The following is a 20144-nucleotide window of genomic DNA, read 5'->3' as shown; positions in this document are numbered from 1 at the left end:
GGGAGCAGGAGCTGCCTCTATTGTGTACTTAGTTGCCTGCTCTCTGATCACTGGCCCCTGATGATGCAGCCTTGCCAGGCCACAGAGGAAGAGGATCCAGGCAGTCCTGATGAGACTTACCAAGCTAGGGGCAGGGTGCAATATTTGAGATTTCCCCCTTTCAGTAGACATGGGGAAGGGGATGAGGGGAAGAGGGAGGAAAGGAGGGAGTGAGGGAGTTGAGGGAGGGGGCTTCAATCCAGATATATAATGAATAAATTGTGAAGAAACTAAAATTTTTAAAAACTAAAAAAAAAAAGTTAGTGCATTCTTACCTGACTCCACCGGGAAGACTCAACACACATTAATCAATAAATGTGGTACATAACACCAACAGAATCAAGGATTAACCACCATATGACCATCTCAATAGATGAAGAAAAGATATTCCTTAAAATTTGCCATACATTCATAAGAAAAATACAACAATTTAGGTGCTTCAACATAAAACAGCCATTTAGAAGCCCATATATAACATAATATTAAATGTGGAAATGTTGAAAACTTTTTCTCTAAACTCTGAACAAGACAAGGATGCACACTTCCATCACCTTTTTGTTTTATGTTGCTGGACTAAGCCCCCAGAGCCTTGCACATGCTACATCACCAATCCCTAGTACCCAGTCTAATGCTTTCCCCACTTTCATTCAACATATTCCTGAAATCTTCAGCAACACTAACAACAGAAGCAAATACAGGGCATCAAAACCAGAAAAAGAACGTGGAACCGTCACTGCTCAGAAAACATGATATGGGAAACCCTGGGAGCCAACCAAACACTTCTCAAATTAATAAAAGTCAGAATGTTGCAGGATACAAAACTCAATATACAAAAAAATCAGTAGTGTTTCTATAAACTAATCATTTTTGGAAAAGGAAATAAGAAAAATAATCTTACTCCAAATAACTAATAAGAAAAAAAAAACCTAGGAGTAAATGTAACCAAGGAAGTAAAATATCTGGGCAACAAAGATAATAAAGAGCTGGGGAGGAGCGGGGTCTATAACTACATTCCTAGCAAGCATGGGGACCTGAATTTAATCCTCAGAACCCACATTTTTAAAGGATAAAAATCCAGGAGCTGGAGAGGTTACAGTAGTTAAACGTTCTTGCCTTTATAGAGGACCCTGTTTTGGTTCCCTGCACCCATGTCAGGCAGCTCACAACTGCCTATACTCCAGTTTCACAGAATTCAATGCCACCTTCTGGGCTTGGTACCTGCACATATGTAACACACACATACACGAGTTAAAAATAAAAACACAATTTTGGGAGGGGCTGGAGAAATGGCTCAGTGGTTAAGACTGCTTGCTGCTCTTCTAGAAGATCTAAGTTGAGTTCCCAAATACCCATGATGAGCAGCTTAAAACTTTCTGAAACTCCCATTACAGGTGATCTGCTACATTTCTAGCTACCACAGGCATCTACACGCATGGCATCTACACACTCAGACACAAAGACATAAGCGAAAGTTAATATAAACAAATAAATAAGTCTCTTTTTAAAAACATAAAGGTGGTTTGCGCCTGAGAAATGACGCCTGAGATTGATCTCTGGTCTCCACGTGCAGGCGCACATGCACAGACAAGCATGAGCACACTCACAGAGTGATTAAAAATACTGGCGAGAGCCACTGAAGAGCGGCCAGGACTTAGCTCAGTAGTAGATTTCTGAGCAAGTGATGCTGGGGTTCAACCTCAAAAACTGAGAGACACAAGCAAAGAAGGGTATTGAAGAAGATACACATAAAACATGGAAAAGAGGCCTGGAGAGATGGCTCAGAGGTTAAGAGCACTATCTGCTCTTCCAGAGGTCCTGAGTTCAATTCCCAGCAACCACATGGTGGTTCACAACCATCTATAATGAGATCTGGTGCCCTCTTCTAGTCTGCTGGCACACATGCAGGCAGAATACAGTATAAGTAATAAAAAGAAACATCTTAATAAAAAAAAAAAAAAACATGGAAAAGACCAGTCACATTCATGGATTGGAATAACCAATATTCTTAAAATGCCCACGTGACCCATTGTGATCTTTAGATTTGCTGAAAACCTTTTCAAAACATCAGTGACATTTTTCACTTTCACATAGAAAATATAATCCTCAAATGCAAATTAAAACTACACTGAGATTCCATCTCAGCTCAGTCAAAATGGCTATCTTCAAGAAATCACCAAGGCTTATATGATGGCACATTATATATCACTAGTGAGAATATAAATTAGTGCAATCAGTATGGAAATTAGTATGGAAGATCCTCAAAACATTAAAAAAAGAAAAAAAAGAAAGACAATGTGATCCACCTATATCCTTCCTAGGTAAATACTCTAAGGATTCTAAGTCAGTGTCCCACAGACATACAAGGATATCTGAATTTATTGCTTTAATATTCACAGTAGCCTAAATGTCCATCAACAGATGGAAGGATTAAAAAGTATGGTACATATGCATTGTGGGATTTTGTTGTACTACAAAGAAGATTAAAATCATGGCAATCACAGGAAGATAGATATATCTGAAAATAGATATATCACTTGGTAATGAGCCAAAGTCATAAAAACAAATATCACATTTTCTCTCATACGTAGAATCTAGACTTAGGTATAATGTGTGCATATCTATGACATAAAATTAAAAAGGTGTCATTGAGAAGAGAAGAAGAGGTGTAAGGGGAGTGGAAGAAAAACAAGAAAAAGCAATCGAATCTGTCATGAGAGCAGAAAAGACTCTTTGGGAAAAGGAAGGGGACCAGCAAGAAGAATTGGAACAGGGACAGAGAAGAATAAGGGAGGCAAATGAGAGCAAGGCATGATTTTAGATGTATGCATAAAAATGACACAAATAAAGACATTTTGTGTGCTAAACTAAAAATTAGTTTAAAAAAACAAATTGGAAACAACTTGAATGCCTTCAGCAGCAAATGTGACCTCTATACAATGGAATACTACTCAACAGAGATAGGACCCAAGCCACACATAAACACAAGGACACAGGTGGCGATCAAAACCATTGTGCTGAATGAAATCATTCCCCTTATAGGACTGTAACACGAGGCAAAGTCTAATGTCTGAGAAGGGAGAGAGCTTTGTGAAAGAAATTTAGGACTTGAATACCTTGTTTTGTATCCTGGTTGTAGTGGTGGCTCTACATACACTAGAAATTAGAAATACACTGTCATCAAAATGTTCATTGTACATTGTGGTAGGATTTATGTTTTTAAATAGAAATAAAATTTAAATGAAGGTAATGCTCACAGGCTTCGCTTAGATGCCCTAGAACATGCATGCCAGCATTGTTGCTTTCCCTTGACTTCCACTTTTATTCTTTGAATTTTAATTCTCTCAGAAGCTTGGTTATATATTTAAATATCTTTAACCATACATGCAATATAAAGGGTGTCATATAAACTACTATGAGGGAAGAACAAAGTCTTCCTGTCTACTTATGTTACATATAAATGCATGGTTATTATAAGGGGATCTGAAGAATGGATCCAGACCTACTGTGATCCTCTATAGTTTTACTACTTGCCAATGGCCACCAAGGCATAAGAATTCTTCCCAAGTTAAATGAAAAACTTGATAAAACACAGTTCAACTCTTCTGGATAATCTAAGGTACAGCATTATAGGAAATGTTCTGGAATATGAAAACAACATATTAAGGGCATTCAGATATTTTCTTGGTAGCTTTAAAAATCATTATTTAACAGGAAAAAAATCTATTTTCTATGAAGCAAACAGAGACTGAAATCATCCAGCGTTTAGCCCCTGCTCATTAATCTCATGTTAGAATTTGCCAATCATGAAAATGTTCTTCTCTTTTACCTCACAGACAGCATTAAACTTGCCAATCAGATGCCAACATTCCATAATTTATGTCCCAAACACTGCCTTCTCCTTCTTCCTTACAATCCTCTTTCTAATTAAAGTGAAAGATTATTGGGTCTAGTGACCAATGCCCTTAGCTCTCTAGTTAACCTCTTTTATTTATTTGGATTCTCTTGTCTTAGGTTTATTCCTTCTTTGGCTTAGTAATTCACCTTTAGACCTGATTTTACTTACCTTTCTCAGCCTGTACTCATAGCAAAGGCAAAAAAAAAAAAAAAAAAAAAAAAAAGAACTAGTTTCCTTATTCAAAGTCATAATAGTCTTCATCCCTTCATCCTATAAATATTTATTACGAATATACTATGCAGGCAGGAGGTTAAGAGCACTGGCTGCTCTTCCAGAGGTCCTGAGTTCAATTCCCAGCAAAAACATGGTGGCTCACAACCATCTATAAAGAGATCTTGTGCCCTCTTCTGGCATACAAGTATACATGCAATGCAGACAGAACATTGTATACACAATAAATAACTCTATCTTTAAAAAAAAAAAAAAGAATATACTATGCATCACACATACCTGCATAGGCAATGAGAATATAATATGAAACAAATAAGCCGGGTCCTTGCTCCTTAGAGCTCTTATAGTAAAGACTCAGAATAAATAAGGAACAATAAATAAAATAGTTATAGATAAGAATGGAAGGAATAAAATAGGTTATAATACTAGAGAAAGTGGAGAAGGACTATCCCAGGGTCCCAGAAAACTTTTTTTTAAACATCTACAGTGTTCTCCTTGCACGCCAGCAGAGGGCACCAGATATCATTATAGATGTTTGTGATTAACCATGTGGTTGCTGAAAATTGAATTCAGGACCTCTGGAAGAGCAGCCAGTGCTCTTAACCCCAGAGTCATCTTTCCAGCCTTATTCATCTTTATAACTTGTGTGTGTGTGTGTGTGTGTGTGTGCGCGCGCGTGTGTGTGTCTGTCTGTCTGTCTGTCTGTCTGTCTGTCTCTGTGTCTCTCTGTCCCTGTCTTTCTATCTCTGTCTCTGCCTGTCTCTGGTCTCTGTCTCTCTGTCTCTGTCTCTGCCTCTGTCTCTCTCTCTCTCACTCTCTCTCTCACTCTCTCTCTCTCTCACTCTCTCTCTCTCACTCTCTCTCTCTCTCTCTCTCTCACACACACACACACACACACACACACACACACACACTAGTCCTATAAGCTTTGTTAAGGTTTGAATCCAAGGTTCCTACCGCAGGCTCACATGCGCTGGCCCTTGCTCCTCAGCTGGTGGCGCTATTGTGGGGGGCTGTAGAAGCTATAGCAAGCTGGGCCTAGCAGAAAGAAATAGGTTACTTAGGTAGGCCCCAGGGAGTATATTATCCCTGGCGCCCTCCTGTCACTCTGTGCTTCACAGCCATGTACGAAGCAGCTTCTGCCACATGCCTTCCCCATCACGACGAACTGAAGTCAGTGCACAAATACACTTTGCCTCTCTGTTAGGTATTTTTCCACAGCAACAAGAAAAATTACTGGCGAAATGCTTAAGTAATAAAAAACATATTACAAGTCTATCAAACTCTAAGGCTAGGGCCTAATTCAATTACATAGTAAATTTCTAGCATGTATAAAGTCCTGACTTAGATCCTTCAAAACTGCCATTTTTTAAGTCTAACTATAAAACCACTAACCTCCATAATTTCACAAAGATCAATAATTATAATTATATCTAAAATACAATTATTTGATAAAAACTGATCAGATAACTTCAATCAATTTAAATTTAACTTATGGTTTCTATTGACAAGCTTTAAGGATAGCATCTGCTTTGGTTTTTCTAAACACAGTAAAAAAAATTAAATTGTCTTGCATTGAATCCATAAAACTTTTATACTTTTTTATAAAATAAGAAATTAGTTGTTTTGAAGTACTTCATATCCTCTCTTTTTACATTTTTTGTCAACATACATATTCTAGGCACAATTCCTTATCTAATTTTTATTTATTTATTTTAGACAGGGTCTCACTCATTATATAGGCCAGGCTGGACTCAGATTAGAGACCTACTTCTCTCTATCTCCCACTCCCAGCTAGTTGGACTCTTTGTTAAGCTACTTTCATCCTTTCACCACCTTATAAACTTTACTTTTGAGTTTGAAGTATCTTAACTTTCAAAAGCCTGAAATAGGCATTTGTGAACAAGTGTATCTTTCCATAACACTATTATCACTTTAAATAAATAAACTAGTTCAACTGAGACGGTCTCATTAGGTGGCTCAGGCTGGCCTCAAACTCACAGTTCTCCTGGCCCAGTGTCTTGAGGCCATGTTCAATTAAGGCTGGAGCTAAAGTAGCAGCCTTCTTTCCATTGTATCCCAGTTCTTCCTCTTTCTCAAGATTACTTCAAAATGATGCCAAATAAAATCCTTCACATGGAATTCCAGTTCATATGTCACAAATTTAAGCAAGTAAGTATGCCTTATTTTATTTAAAATAAATTAGCAATTATTTCTAACTTTTTAGCCATAAAAAAAGATGTAGTTCATTTTAAATGTGAAACTTAGCATACTATTCAAATCATGCCTGTGTGTCAAAAAAAAAAAAAAAACCTTAAAAAGGAGTGTAAAAAATAAAATAAAGAACAAGGAGAACCCATTAGTTTAAAGATACAAGGAGCAGCCAAAGATGACAAACATGCTGAAATTCGAAACACGGTGGGAAAGGGAGTAGGCACTGAAAAACATAAATCAGTGTTTTGAATTCTCTTTCTCTGTGGGTATAATTGTACCTTATTTCTTATAATGATTTATTGAGGTAAATATTCTGTATGGTTTAACAGCTACGGCTTCAAAGTGTCAGCACAAGCTCTCCTTTATTCATGAGACAGCTAGCTGAGTATTGGGATGTGAATTCACTTCTGTATTCTGGGACTTGGCAAAGTTAGTTTTAAGATCCTTATAAAGAATTCATGTTGATGTAGTCTATTCAAATGTGAAAAACACAGTGCTGTAATGAGTGAAATAGAAAACCTTTACAGTAATTCTGCAGAAAAAAAGTAAATAAATTGAAGTAAGACATACAGAATTACTTTCAGGAAAGTACAGAATGCCCTTGAGTTAATCTTAAAGTACCTTTTCAGATTTAGGAGATTCCTACAAACCCACCACTGGGTAGCAGCTAAATCAGGGGTGGGGGGGTTGAATTTAATATCAAGACAAAAAGAAAATTATCAAAACTAGAATAAACCTCAGTAATAATCCCCTGAAAGTCTTCTGGGCTGGTTTTCAATATGCACACACTACTGCTCTGGGACCAAAGTCTATCCAACGGCAACTAGTAAAGACAACAGCATGCCAGATAGAAACTTCATAGTTTTAAAGGGAGAAATAAGTAATTTACCAGATACTTTTGCATTAAAAGTATCATGCCAATTGAAGTTAGACACCAAAGGCAGAGAGACTTTACTAACTTATCAGTCTGCTTGTCTAAGCCAAATCTTTATGTAAGAAATTCATAGTTTTGCCAGGAAATACATTTGCCTTAAATATAAAACTTATATGAACAGTGGCTCCTAGTACATCAATACTCCTACCCATAGACCACAGTAGCATTGTGATTCTAGGACCCAAGTTTGGTTACCAGCACCCATGGCCAGCAACTCTCAAACACCCTTAACTCCAACTGCAGGTAATCTAATATGTTATTCTAGTCACCTACATTCACATGTATAAACTCATACACAGGCATACACTACACAGTTAAAAAGTAAAAGTAAATTTTTGAAATTTAATAGGATTCTTTCTTGTCTATAATATATAGTGATTCTGTTCAGTTGAAGGATAGAGGGAGAGAACTAACAAATGGCTTTTTTATTATACAAGATAAGGATAGACAGACAGACAGAATAAAAACAATTACGTAAAAATATTGCCTGCTAGATGTTATGCATTAAATTACAATTTAATGTATAAGAGTCTAGGATAGCTAAGCGTGGAACAGATGATTAGTACATTGGACCTTAAATTAGATAACAATTTAACAACTTAAAATGGCTCTAGAGAAGTTTTATCACTATTCAGATAATCTCATCCCTCCCAGAATAATACATACTTTGCAAATAAAAAAACGCAAAATAAATAAATATAAGGCCTGATGTTTTGACATTACTTTCAGGCAAAACATACATCACTATACTTTTAACACAGCTTTTAGCCAGAGACTCTCATCTGAAAAACACTCACGTCATATTTTATTTTTAAATTACCCCCCAAATGCGTTCCATTGTTGATATGAAATGAAGAGGCAGCATCCTGATAAACTCTGAAAGTTTTCTAGGCTATAACTTTAAGTTCAAATGAAGGCAAGACAAAAATGAGTCTTCAAAAAAAGAGTCGGAAAAATAGTACAGAAAGAAGAATGTACCTTCCAAAACCTGAACACATCCTCCATTTGCCAAAACTTGCTGTCAGCTGTCTGCTTCCTCTGTTAAGTGCAATAAAAAGCTTTAGTTGCTACACAGTTCACTTACAAATTGCATTTAATTTACATGTAAATGATAGTTTACTTATATAAGTTTGTTGTCATTATTCATCAAGTGTATATATACCTGTGTGCACTCATGCCCAGACACATGTGGCACAGTGCATGTATGGAGGTCAGAGAACAACTTTCCAGAGTCAGTTCTCTCCCTCTACCTTGTAAGTCCCAGGGATCAAATTCAAGTTGTCAGACTTGGAGGCACCATCAAGTGAGCCATCTTGCTGCGCCGCCCCCCCCCCCCCACAATTTTTTCATCTCTTATTTTGGTTTTTGAGGTAGGGTCTCACTATGTAGTTCAGGCTGACCTTGAACTCATGATCCTCCTAACTCTGTCTCCCAAGTGCTGGGATCACAGACAAATGCAACCACACTCAGCCCAAATGTGTACCCATCACTTTTTATGCTAACTTTAATTTTAAAATACACTTTAGCTCTGTGTAGTTTTGTTGTGGTACTAGTGAGTCAATGTAGACCGCCCACGCATGCTAGACAAGTACTCTACTGAACTGAATCCTCAGCCCCAACATTACCTGTTTTATAGATTTACACAAAAGAGCAGAATTTGCAGAAACAATTTAACAACTTTCACTGGTGACTATGTACAATCACAAAGCTAGAACATCACAAAGCTAGAACAGAAAAGAAGTAGTATCAGGCTGGAAAGATGGCTCAGAGGTTAAGAGCACTGGCTGACCTTCCAAAGGTCCTGAGTTCAATTCCCAGCAACCACATGGTGGCTCACAACCATCTGTAATGACAGATGACCTCTGGTGACCTCTTCTGGCCTGCATGCATCCATACATGCAGGCAGGACACTGTATACATAATAAATAAACCTTTAAAAAAAAAAAGTAATATCAACCCAGCATCCTACATTTGTCAGACAATTCCGGTAAACACTCCAGTAAACAGCTCATTAATCCTCACAAGTTTATGTGGGAAGTACATAAACTCTCATCTCTCTGGAGATGAGAAAACCAGGATACAGTGACTTAAAATGAGGTGTTGCCTGTTATACAACTAGTAAGCAGCAGAGATCCGGAATTCAAACCAGATGCTGCCAAATCCAATGGCTGCATCTGTGCTGTCCAACTACTTATAAGCACTCAGTGCCACCAACAATCATTTGCTTTTTAACTGCTGACCTCTCTTAGCCTCCAATAACTGTACTCCCTTGGCTTATTCCATTCTTGCCAAGAGACAATATCTGTCCACCATTGAATCTGTCTCTTCTCTCTGACTGTAAGTTCTATTGTTCCTGAAGTACAGGCCAGAGCCTTCTGAGACTTCTCTTGTTTCCTGCATAACTTCATCCACTCTCATGGCTTAATATACCCCTATTTAGGATACATCACTCCCTTGCCCCCAAGAAGAATAACATTCTGGGAAATAATACAAAAATAAATAGCCTATAAGATACAGTGCTGTTATCTGATTGAAGTCCTGGGTTGTTATCTATTCCATGTGTTAACTAATATCTGTTGTTCAAAGCAGACACTCAAGAGCTAGCCCATCGCTTCATTTCCATCATCTCCAATATCCTTTAAAATAAATTTTCTTGAGGAAAATCATGTTTTGTCACTAAAAACGTACTTAGTTTTTCCTAATAGACAGCTTAACTCTCTAAAATTGAAACAAATGTAAAATGTGTGCAACTTTTAAAGTAGCTGGTGGAGTAACTGATGCTTGTGATTTCAGTACTCAGGAAGCTGTGGCACAAGGAACTGTCCAGAGTTTGATTGTCTAGGCTATGTTATACATATATATATATATATATATATATATATATAGAGAGAGAGAGAGAGAGAGAGAGAGAGAGAGGGAGAGAGAGCGCACAGAGGGAGGGAGTAAAGAAAAAAACAAAAAGAAAAAAGGAAAGAAGGGAAAGAGGAAAGAAGGGAGGGAGGGAGAAAGAGAGGGAGGGAGAAAGGAAGAAATGATGAAATAGGAGTTGGAGAGTTGCTCTTTCAGAGGACCCAGGTTTAATTCCCAGCACCCACATGGCAGCTCACAGCTTTCTGTAGCTGTAGTCCCAGAGAATCTGACACCCTCTTCTGACCTCAGCAGATACCATGCATATATGTGTTACATAATACATACATGCAGGCAAAACATTCATTCACATAAAATAATAAAGTAAAATGTTATTTTTTTGGTTTTCCAAGAATAAAGTAAATTTTAAAAAGCAAGAATAAAATATAAATTCTTTTACTTTTGGCACTGTAACAGTATTCATTTCTAAAACTGGTAAATACTTAAGGCTTATGGCTACATGCTTCCATGTTTACCTACCAGCAGTTCTGCATGCCGTATCCTTTAGTTTTCTTTGGGTCTTTTTGCCCACCAGACATGGGTCTTGCTATTGCTCATTCCAATATACAGATTACTTTAAAATATTGTGGACTTCTATCATCTTCAAAGCTCTAAGTTGAAAATTGTCATTTAGAATCTGTCAAGACAGCCCTGTTAGAAACATTTTAAAAAGTTATATTTAGTAGTAGAGTCCAGAACACTTACTTTCCTGATCATTTCAGAAACTCAAAATGCTATGTAAAACTAAGTGCCCATTTTAGAGTTAATTTGGACGTAATGTTGCTAAAAGTGCGCTTAGCAGTAAGTCACAGCTACCTCGTACAGCATGGAGTGTTCTCCCATTCTATCACAGGAAGCCCAAACCTCTGCTGTCTAAAATGGTAGCCAACAGCCAGCTGTAACTTTTAGGTACTGGAAATGTGACTACCTCTGACTGAGATGTGCTGTTGTACTAAAATACACCCCAGACTGCTGAAGACATAAAGGATCTCACTAGCTATATTTATTATGATTACATGTGATTATGATTATTATATTATACTTCTACTGTTTTAGGAATATTGGGTCTTTGAAAACTTATATTAATTTACCTGTTTCTTTTTATTTTATTTTTTTAAAAGACTTAACCTTTATTTACGTATATATGTATATATGTCTGTATGTGCCTTTGTGTGCAGTGTCCAAAGAGGCCAGAAGAGGGCATCAGATCTCCTGGAGTTGGAGTTACAGATGATTGTGAGCTGCCCAACTTGGGTATTAGAAATTAAACCAGTCGGTTTCTATAGGACAGCTTGAGATCAGGGATGTAGACACCTCCAAAAGATCTTCTAATACAGAGGATTGTTTTAGCAATTCTGGGTTTCTTGTTATTCCATATGAAGTTGAGAATTTTTCTTTTCAAAGTCTGTAAAGAATTGTGTTGGTAATTCAATGGGAATTGCATTGAATCTGTAGATTGCCCATGACAGTTCAGTGTCCTAGTGGGTTCCATAGTAATGGGAACAGGAACTGTTTCTGACATAAACTGATTGGCCTGCTCTTTGATCACCTCCCCCTGAGAGGGGAGCAACCTTACCAGGCCACAGAGGAAGACAGTGCAGCTACTCCTGATGAGACTAGGATCAGAAGGAAGGAGAAGACCTCCCCTATCAGTGGACTTGGGGAGGGGCATGTGTGGAGAAGGGGGGAGAGAGGGTGGGATTAGGAAGGGAGGAGGGAGGAGGCCACGAGGAGGATACATAGTGAATAAAGTGTAATTAATAAAAATTAAAATTAAAAAAACATACAAAAAAAAGAAATTAAACCGAGGTCCTATGTAAGAACAGTATGTGCTCTTAACCACTGAGCTATTTCTCTAGCCCCATCTTTTTACTTTTCACAGGACAGCTAAAAATTTTTTAATTATATATATGCCTCATATTTGTGACATTATCACTGTCTGCATAGTAAATGGGATTTTAAAAATTAACGTGTGGTATTTTATTTTCCCTGAAGAAACAGTTTATAATTAATATGTTGTCGATAGTCTAAAGGGAGCAAAATCCTTGATGAAACTTAGACTTTCAGTGAAAATTAGCAACTGAAAGAGGAGTGATAAGAATACACAATAAACAAAATAAATTTTGCCTCTGCTCAAGGCAAAATACACTATACATTCAAGAAAACTCTAACAGTTAAAAGAAATAAAATATTCTGAGCTGGGTTGTGGTGGCACATGCTTTTAATCCCAGCATTCGGTGTTGGGCACAGCAGAAGCAGATAGAACTCTGTAAATTCGAGGCCAGCCTTGTCTACAGAGTGAGTTCCAGGACAGCCAGGACTACACAAAAAAACTCTGTTGCAAAAAACAAAAATCATTCTACCAAGAAAGTAAATAATACCAAAAAAATAGTAAAAAATATAATATAATAATATTAATATAAATAATAATAAAAGTAAATAATAGCAAAACAATAGTTTATGATTTTGAAGTCTTCCCTTTTTTTTTAAGTACTAGTTCTCTTATAGAACAGAAATTAGCAAAGAAAAAAAAAAACAGTTCCTTTCCTGTCTCTCATGTTATATTTGTAAGGAATTCCAAAGATCTAGGTAGCAAAAAAGAACACTACAACATTTTCAAAAATAGGTATGCTGAAAAAATGGCTCAGCAAGAGGACCTGAGCTCTGTTTCTGGCACCCATATCAGGTGGCTCACAACCACCTGTAACTCCAGCTCCGGGAGGCCTACTGATACCTGCATTCCTGTGCACATACTCACACATACACAAAGATGCACATAATTTAAAATATAATTTTTAAACCAAATGGTGGTGCTGCACCCCTTTAATTCCAGCACTTGGAAGGCAGAGGCAGGCCAATCTCTGAGAGTTCAAGACCAGCCTGGTCTACAAAGAGAGTTCAGGACAGCCAGAGCAAAGAAATCCTGTCTTGAAAAACAAAACAAAACAAAAAGGAAGAAAGAAAGAAAGAAGAAATAACAAATATATATTTAAAAAACAGGCATTAACAAGCTAGTGTATCTACATATTCATTTCTTCTTCTCATGCTCTATACTGCAGGCCATTTCACTGTAACAGACAGGAAGAATCTGAAACAATTATATGATCTAAACAAAAGAGAGTATAAAGTGATTCAGATGTTTTGGAAAACTGTTAGATTGTTTTCTATTCCTAAGTATAATCCCAGAGGATATTTGTAAAATCTCCAAAAGCCTTTGTAGCTGGATAGTTCACAATAGTGAAAAAACTGGAGTCAACTCACTGTGCGGTTGTAGTCAGCTGGTACAGCAGACTATGACTCTGAGACAGCATGAAGCCGATGTTGTCGTACAAGGACAGTGATGCCCTCAGAAAGGACCCTGTTGGAGACTACACTGGGTAGAAAACCACACATGCTGTGCTAGCTGAGTGAAGCTCAAACAATGAGAAAGCTAATTTATGATCTTCACAGAAGCTAGCAACCGGGAGAGAAGACGTCAAGGTACTGAAAACATTTTATCCTTTGACCAAGGCAGCAGCAAACATGGGCATGTTCACCTGGCGACAAAGAAGCCTCTATGACGTATGTGCATCTCTGTATGCTACTGTTTCAAAAAAAAACATTATTCACAAAATACAAATCTGTTTATGTTGATAATTCAATACAATTCAAGAGTTTTAAAATTATATATTTTTTATTAGCTTATATAACAGGTTTCTATATGTCTTTTCATGCATCCTTACTTTCAGTTAATGATCCCCCTACTCCTGGAATTTTTTTAAATTGTTATTTGAGTTTGGGGAACTTGGGGTTTCCTCCAAGACAAAGTCTTGCTGTGTGTATGGGGCTGGCCTCAAACTTATATGTTAGGATTAAGTGAGCCTCCTGCCTTAGTGTCTGAAGGGCTAGGGTTATAGGCATTAGCCAGTATGAGATTTGTTTCTCTAAGATTTTGTTAAAATTATTTTCATATTTATTCAATTAAGAGAATTACAAAGTTTAAAGACAGAAAACTTTAGAATAAACTTAATTTAGGAAAAAAAAAATAGCCAGGCGTGGTACTGCACGCCTTTAATACCAGCACTGGGGAAGCAGAGGCAAGCAGATAGCTTGTGAGTTTGAGGCCAGCCTGGTCTACAAAGGTGTCCAAGACAGCCACAGCTATTACACAGAGAAAGCCTGTGTGGAAAAACAAAACAACAGCAACAGCAATGAAACTTTAATTTAATTCTGTAAAAAGTTAAACCATTCAGCCAAGGTCACACTAACAGATTAAAAAACAAACAAACAAACAAACAAACAAACAAAAACTAACCTAAATATTTAGCACTTTCACACTATACTGCAGGATTTTTAAAGTCTTTAATTTAAGTACAGTTAGAGTCCATAGCTAGACTTGAAATTCCTCTGAAATCCTGATGGTTTTACAATGCTAAAAAGAGAAAAAAAGAAAAAAAATAATCCCACAAATCACTAAATGTTGGAATTTTGTGGGGTTTTTTTAACTTTTAATTTTAATTCCGTGTGTGTGTGTGTGTGTGTGTGTGTGTGTGTGTGTGTGTGTGTGTGTTGCACCTTTAGGTGCAGATGCCTGGGGAGACCAGAGAGGGCATTGGATCTCCAGGAACCAGAAATACAGGCAGCTGAGAGTTATCAGATGTGGAACTAAGAACTGAACTCATGTCCTCTGGAAGAGCAAACAAGTGCTTTTACCCATTGAGCCATCTCTTCAGCCCTTGAGTTTTTGTTAGGTTTTTGTCTTTTTTTTTTTTTTTAATTTAATTTTGTTGTTGGGTTTTTGTTTTGTTTTGTTTCAAGACAGGTTTTTGTTTTGTTTTCTCTGTGTAGCCCTGGCTTTGCTGGAACTTACTCTGTAGCCCAGACTAGACTCAAAGATCCACCTGCCTCTTCCTCCTCAGTGCTTGGATTAAAGGCATGTGCCACCACACCCTGGCTTGTTTTGTCTTTTTGTTTGTTTGTTTGTTTGTTTTTCATTTAGTGGATATTGAATCTAGGACTCTAAACATGGCAAGGACCCGCCACTCAACTTCATCTCTGCTTCAGTTACCAGATCTTCTCTCGGTGTAAAAAAACAAAACAAAACAAAACAAAAAACAAAAAACGAATAGGGGGAGGAGAGATGGCTTAGTAGTTGAGAGTAATGACTACTCTTCCAGAGGACCCAGATTCAATTCTCAGCACCCACGTGGTGGCTCACAACTGTCCAGCTCATGAATGCTGTACACAGGCACATATGCAGACAAAACATCAGTACACACAAAGTAATAAACAACATTTTAAAAATAATCATAAAACGAAGAAGAGTCATATAGTCTTTGTGTAGAGAACTTTAGGAGAACCAGAATTTCATGCCCTTTGATCAGTTTCTAAAAGCTGGCTGTTGATTGGTACAGGGCATTGTTCATTAAACAGAGCATCTGGAAAGAGTGTCAATATATAGCCTGTTCCACAGCTCATTTACAAAGTTAGCAGTAGCAGAACCAAGTTCCTGCTAGAAATACATGTGCCCGTTGAAGCCACTAGCCACTGACAGCATTCTACCAAGGATGTAATCACTTTTCTTTTTCCCTCACTTTCAAATATGGCAACTCTTACTCTCTTGTTCTATCCCCCCGCCACACACACCACCATCATTTGTTATAGTTCAGAAATTTAAAATAAGCTATGAGCAACATCCTTTATGTCTTGTCTTTTTCAGTTTAATTTTCTTCCCCCCCCCCCACCTTCTTCTAACTATTTAGTTTGAGGTGGGGGATGAAACAGAGTTCTAAAAAAAAGCTTTTATAACAGGTTCAAAAGTATAAAAGCCATTTCAAGCTCCAGACATTTGTAGCTTTTATTTCTTTAGTCCCTGAAAAGGCTTTTTAAATGTTAACAGCCCAGATAGCACTGCTCTTCTACACTGACATTCCCAGCTTTATTTCCTTTGTAGTCTTGAGTTCTTCCCTACCCTCAACCCCAATAACCTCACACCAACCTTTAAAATAAACAAAACAAAACAACAATTTAACAGCAACAACAAAAAGGGGATTCATTCACCATTAAACATGTGGAGGCAATTTCTAAGAGTCCATATGAATTCTATACTTGGGGTAAAGATTTAGTATGTCAGTTTAAAATGCTTCATTTCGAACTGAAAAGTTATTGCAGCTAAACATTGTTGGCCTGTTCTCCTAAGAAATGCTGAAATATAATAATCAAAAAAATTATCAAAAACGTACTCATCTCTATAGTCTTAAACTTCAGAAAGGGTATCAATCAATATGTTCTGTCAGCCTAGTTTACAAGAGAATTAGTTGTGTGTAAAATACCACGTCTGAAAGATTGAGCTTATAAATGCAGTTATTGATTTGAGACATAGTCTTGCTAGAGAGCCCAGACTGGCCTCCCACTCATTATCCTCCTGCCTCAGCCACCTTAGTGCTGGGTCTTAAAATATGTACCACCACACCTAGATCATACATTTTACTTTTGTTTTAATATTTTAACTTATTTTCAAAGCACATGTTTTTAATCCCAGCACTTGGGAGGCAGACACAGATGGATCTTTGAGTTTAAGGTCAGCCTGGTCTACAGAGTGAGTTCCAGGATAGCCTGGGCTACAGAGAAACCCTGTCTCAGAGGAGCAAGGTACATGTTTTATTTGTGACAAAGGAAAGTAATGTTTTAAAGTACTTTCTCACCCACATACACGTATAAACACAATACTGTTTTATTCTTTTTTAGAGTATCATGATAGAATAGGTCTTGAGGGTTAGGAAAATGTTTAATGAAGGTAATAGAATATCTGTGATGGAAGAGAAGAGACAAGGGACTGAATGAAGAGTTGGCTTGCAAATTAAGAGCACTTACTGCTTAAGGACCCAAGTTTGGTTCCCAGCACCAGGGCTCAACCACCTCTGGCCTCCAAAGACACCTGCACTCATACACAGACACAGACACACACACACACACACACATATACACACAAATACATAATGAAAAGGTAAAATAAATGTTTAAAACTTGTTTTAAAATCAGAGGAGGCCTACTAGGAAAAGGAAGGGGACCAGCTGAAGCGGGTAGAAAGCAAAGATGGGAGTGTGTAAAAAATGCCACAATGAAATTCATTATTACATGTGGGGCTTTTGTTGTTTTGTTTTGTTTTGTTTTTGAGACAGGGTCTCACTACATTGCTTAGGAAGTTTGGGCTATCCTGGAACTATGTAGTCCAGGACGGCCTCAAACTATAGAGATTCACCTGCCTCTACCTTCCAGGTGCTGGAATTTTGTTTCTCAAGTCAGGGTTTCTCTTTGTAGACCTGATTGTCCTGGATTCTCTTTGTAGACCAGACTGGCCTTGAACTCACAGAGAGATCCGTCTGCCTCTGCCTCCCTGAGTGCTGGGATTACAAGCATGCACCACTCTGTCCAGTATGTGTATCGATTTTTTAAAACTAAAAAGAAATAAAGCACATCCATGACCCCTCCTTCACTAACTTTATAGTACTAGAAATCATATAAACTGAGCTAGAGATAGCGCAGCTGCTAAGAATACATACTACTTTTGCAGAGGACACAAGTTCAATTCCTAGCACCTGCATCAAGCAACTCATAACCACCTGTACCTCCAGCTCTAGGGGGAACCTTACACCTTTAGCCTCTTCCATCAACTGGACTCACATGCTCATATCCCTTCCCACACATAGATAATTAAAATAATAATAATAAAATTCTTTTTAAAATTCAGAGGCATAATGTCCATCTGTAATTGGGAGAGGAGTGGTGGGGGATGGTGAAATAGCTAGAATATTTTTCTGAGAGTTTCACTTGAAATTTGAACTTGAATCACACATGGTGCCACACACCTGTAACCCTACACTTTATAAGCCTGGGACAAGAGGATGAGGCATTTGAGACCAGCCTGAGCTCTAGACCATGTCTAGATACATATAAATTATTAATTTTAAAAATTGACCTTGGCACCGGCCAGTGGTAGTGCATGCCTTTAATCCCAGCACTCAGGAGGCAGAAGCAGGTGGATCTCTGTGAGTCTGAAGGCAGCCTGGTCTACAAAGTGAATCCAAGACAACCAAGACTACACCAAGAAACCTGTCTCCAAAAAAAGAAGGAAAGAAAGAAAGAGAGAGAGAGAGAGAGAGGAAGGAAGGAAGGAAGGAAGGAAGGAAGGAAGGAAGGAAGGAAGGAAGGGAGGAGAGAAAGAAAGAGAAAGAATGAAAGAGAAAAAGAGAAAGAAAAAGAAAGAATGAAAGAGAGAAAGAAAGGAAAGAAAGAACAAAAGAAAGAAAAAGAAAGAAAAAAACCTTAGCTTTTTAAAAAAGGCTGTAATACATGAGCATTTAGCATGTGTAAGCGGGGGTTGGGAGTGGGATGTCAAACCCTAATAGAGCTAGTTTATAAATATTTCTCAAAAGAAGGCACAGAGCCAACAGACAGATGAGAAAATGCTCACCATCACTAACCATTAAAACAAACAAACAAAATCACAATGTGGATTGCCTCCCTCCAGAAAAAACACTAGTACAAATGCATATTGCTATCAAGGAAGCCAAGGAAAGATGTTCACATACTACTGATGGATGAATGTTGGCACAGCCATTATAGCAAACAGCATGGAGGTTTCTCAGAAAATTAAAAATAGAAGTATCATATGGTGCGCAGCAATCATCCAAATGGTATGTATACAAAGGAAATGAAGGCACTATGTTGAAGAGACATCTGCACTGCCATTTTTATCACAGCATTATTTATATAATAGCCAAGAAATGGAAGCAAGCTAAACATCAATCAATGGATGAATAGATGACACAGTATATATGTACAACATTCAGCCTTACAAAGGAATGGAATCCTGTCATGCATGGAACTGGAGAGCACTGAGTAAAAATAAATGAGAAACAGAAAGACAAGGCCTGAGTGACTCATTCCTAGATTATTTAAAAGTTGACCTCATGGAAATAAGAGAGATTTTACAAGAGGCTAGCAAGAGGACTGAGATAAAAAGAATGGGGACAAGTTGGTGAATAGGCACTAAGTTAAAATTAGATATGGATAAGAGAAGCTCTGGTTTGCTATAGCATAGTAGGGTGGTTACTGATAATGATAATGTAGATAAATAGCTATAAATCTTTAAAAACTAAAAGTCAAGTGAGGCTACACACATCTGTAATCCCAGCACTTAGGAGGCTGAGATAGGAAAACCATGAGTTCAAGAACACACTACCCTACATAGAATTCCAGGGCACCCTGGGCTAGTGAGCCCTTGTTTCTAAGCATCAGCAAAAAATAAAAATATAGGAGAAAGCATTTTGAATCTAAAGAGCTAGATATTTCTAAGCAATAAAAGTATAATCCTTACAGGTTCAGTCCCTAGACATTCAGCACTCCACTGAATTTAGTGGAGTAATTCAGTAATCACTTTTGCTCATTTCTGTCTTTGGCAAATAGTCCTGATGTATTTGGTTCATCAGTAAACTGAGCTTAAACTGTTACAACTAAAATTTAAATTCTTTGAATGCAGAAAATATGTCCCTTATGTACCCACTAAAAGTGTTTGGTAAAATTTCCTTAACATGTAGACAACTCTAGGATTACCAGAGACTATCTGAGATAGTACAAAATTTAAGCCATTCATTACCCACTCTGTGGCATTGTGCTAGAAAACTGAGAAACAGAAAGTGGAGCTGGAATGGTCAAGAAGGTACTTAACAGTTCCATTGATAACTTCTTGTTAAAGAGTACTGCTAAGTCTCTGTGTCATATATTTCTACTAATATACAATTTCATCTTTACATATAGCTTTCTGAACATGAACTTAGTCAAGTTTGTTCAAATGATATAGTCTATGCTATTCTGAGGTTTGATTTGCTTGATGATGTTTTGTGATAACTTGAAGACACAGCCATGCAGATGTGCCACAGATCT

Source organism: Meriones unguiculatus, chromosome 14 (assembly GCF_030254825.1).
Source record: "Meriones unguiculatus strain TT.TT164.6M chromosome 14, Bangor_MerUng_6.1, whole genome shotgun sequence".
Classification (NCBI taxonomy): domain Eukaryota; kingdom Metazoa; phylum Chordata; class Mammalia; order Rodentia; family Muridae; genus Meriones; species Meriones unguiculatus.
The sequence above is the reverse complement of the archived record's forward strand: the minus strand, read 5'-3'. Positions refer to the sequence as shown.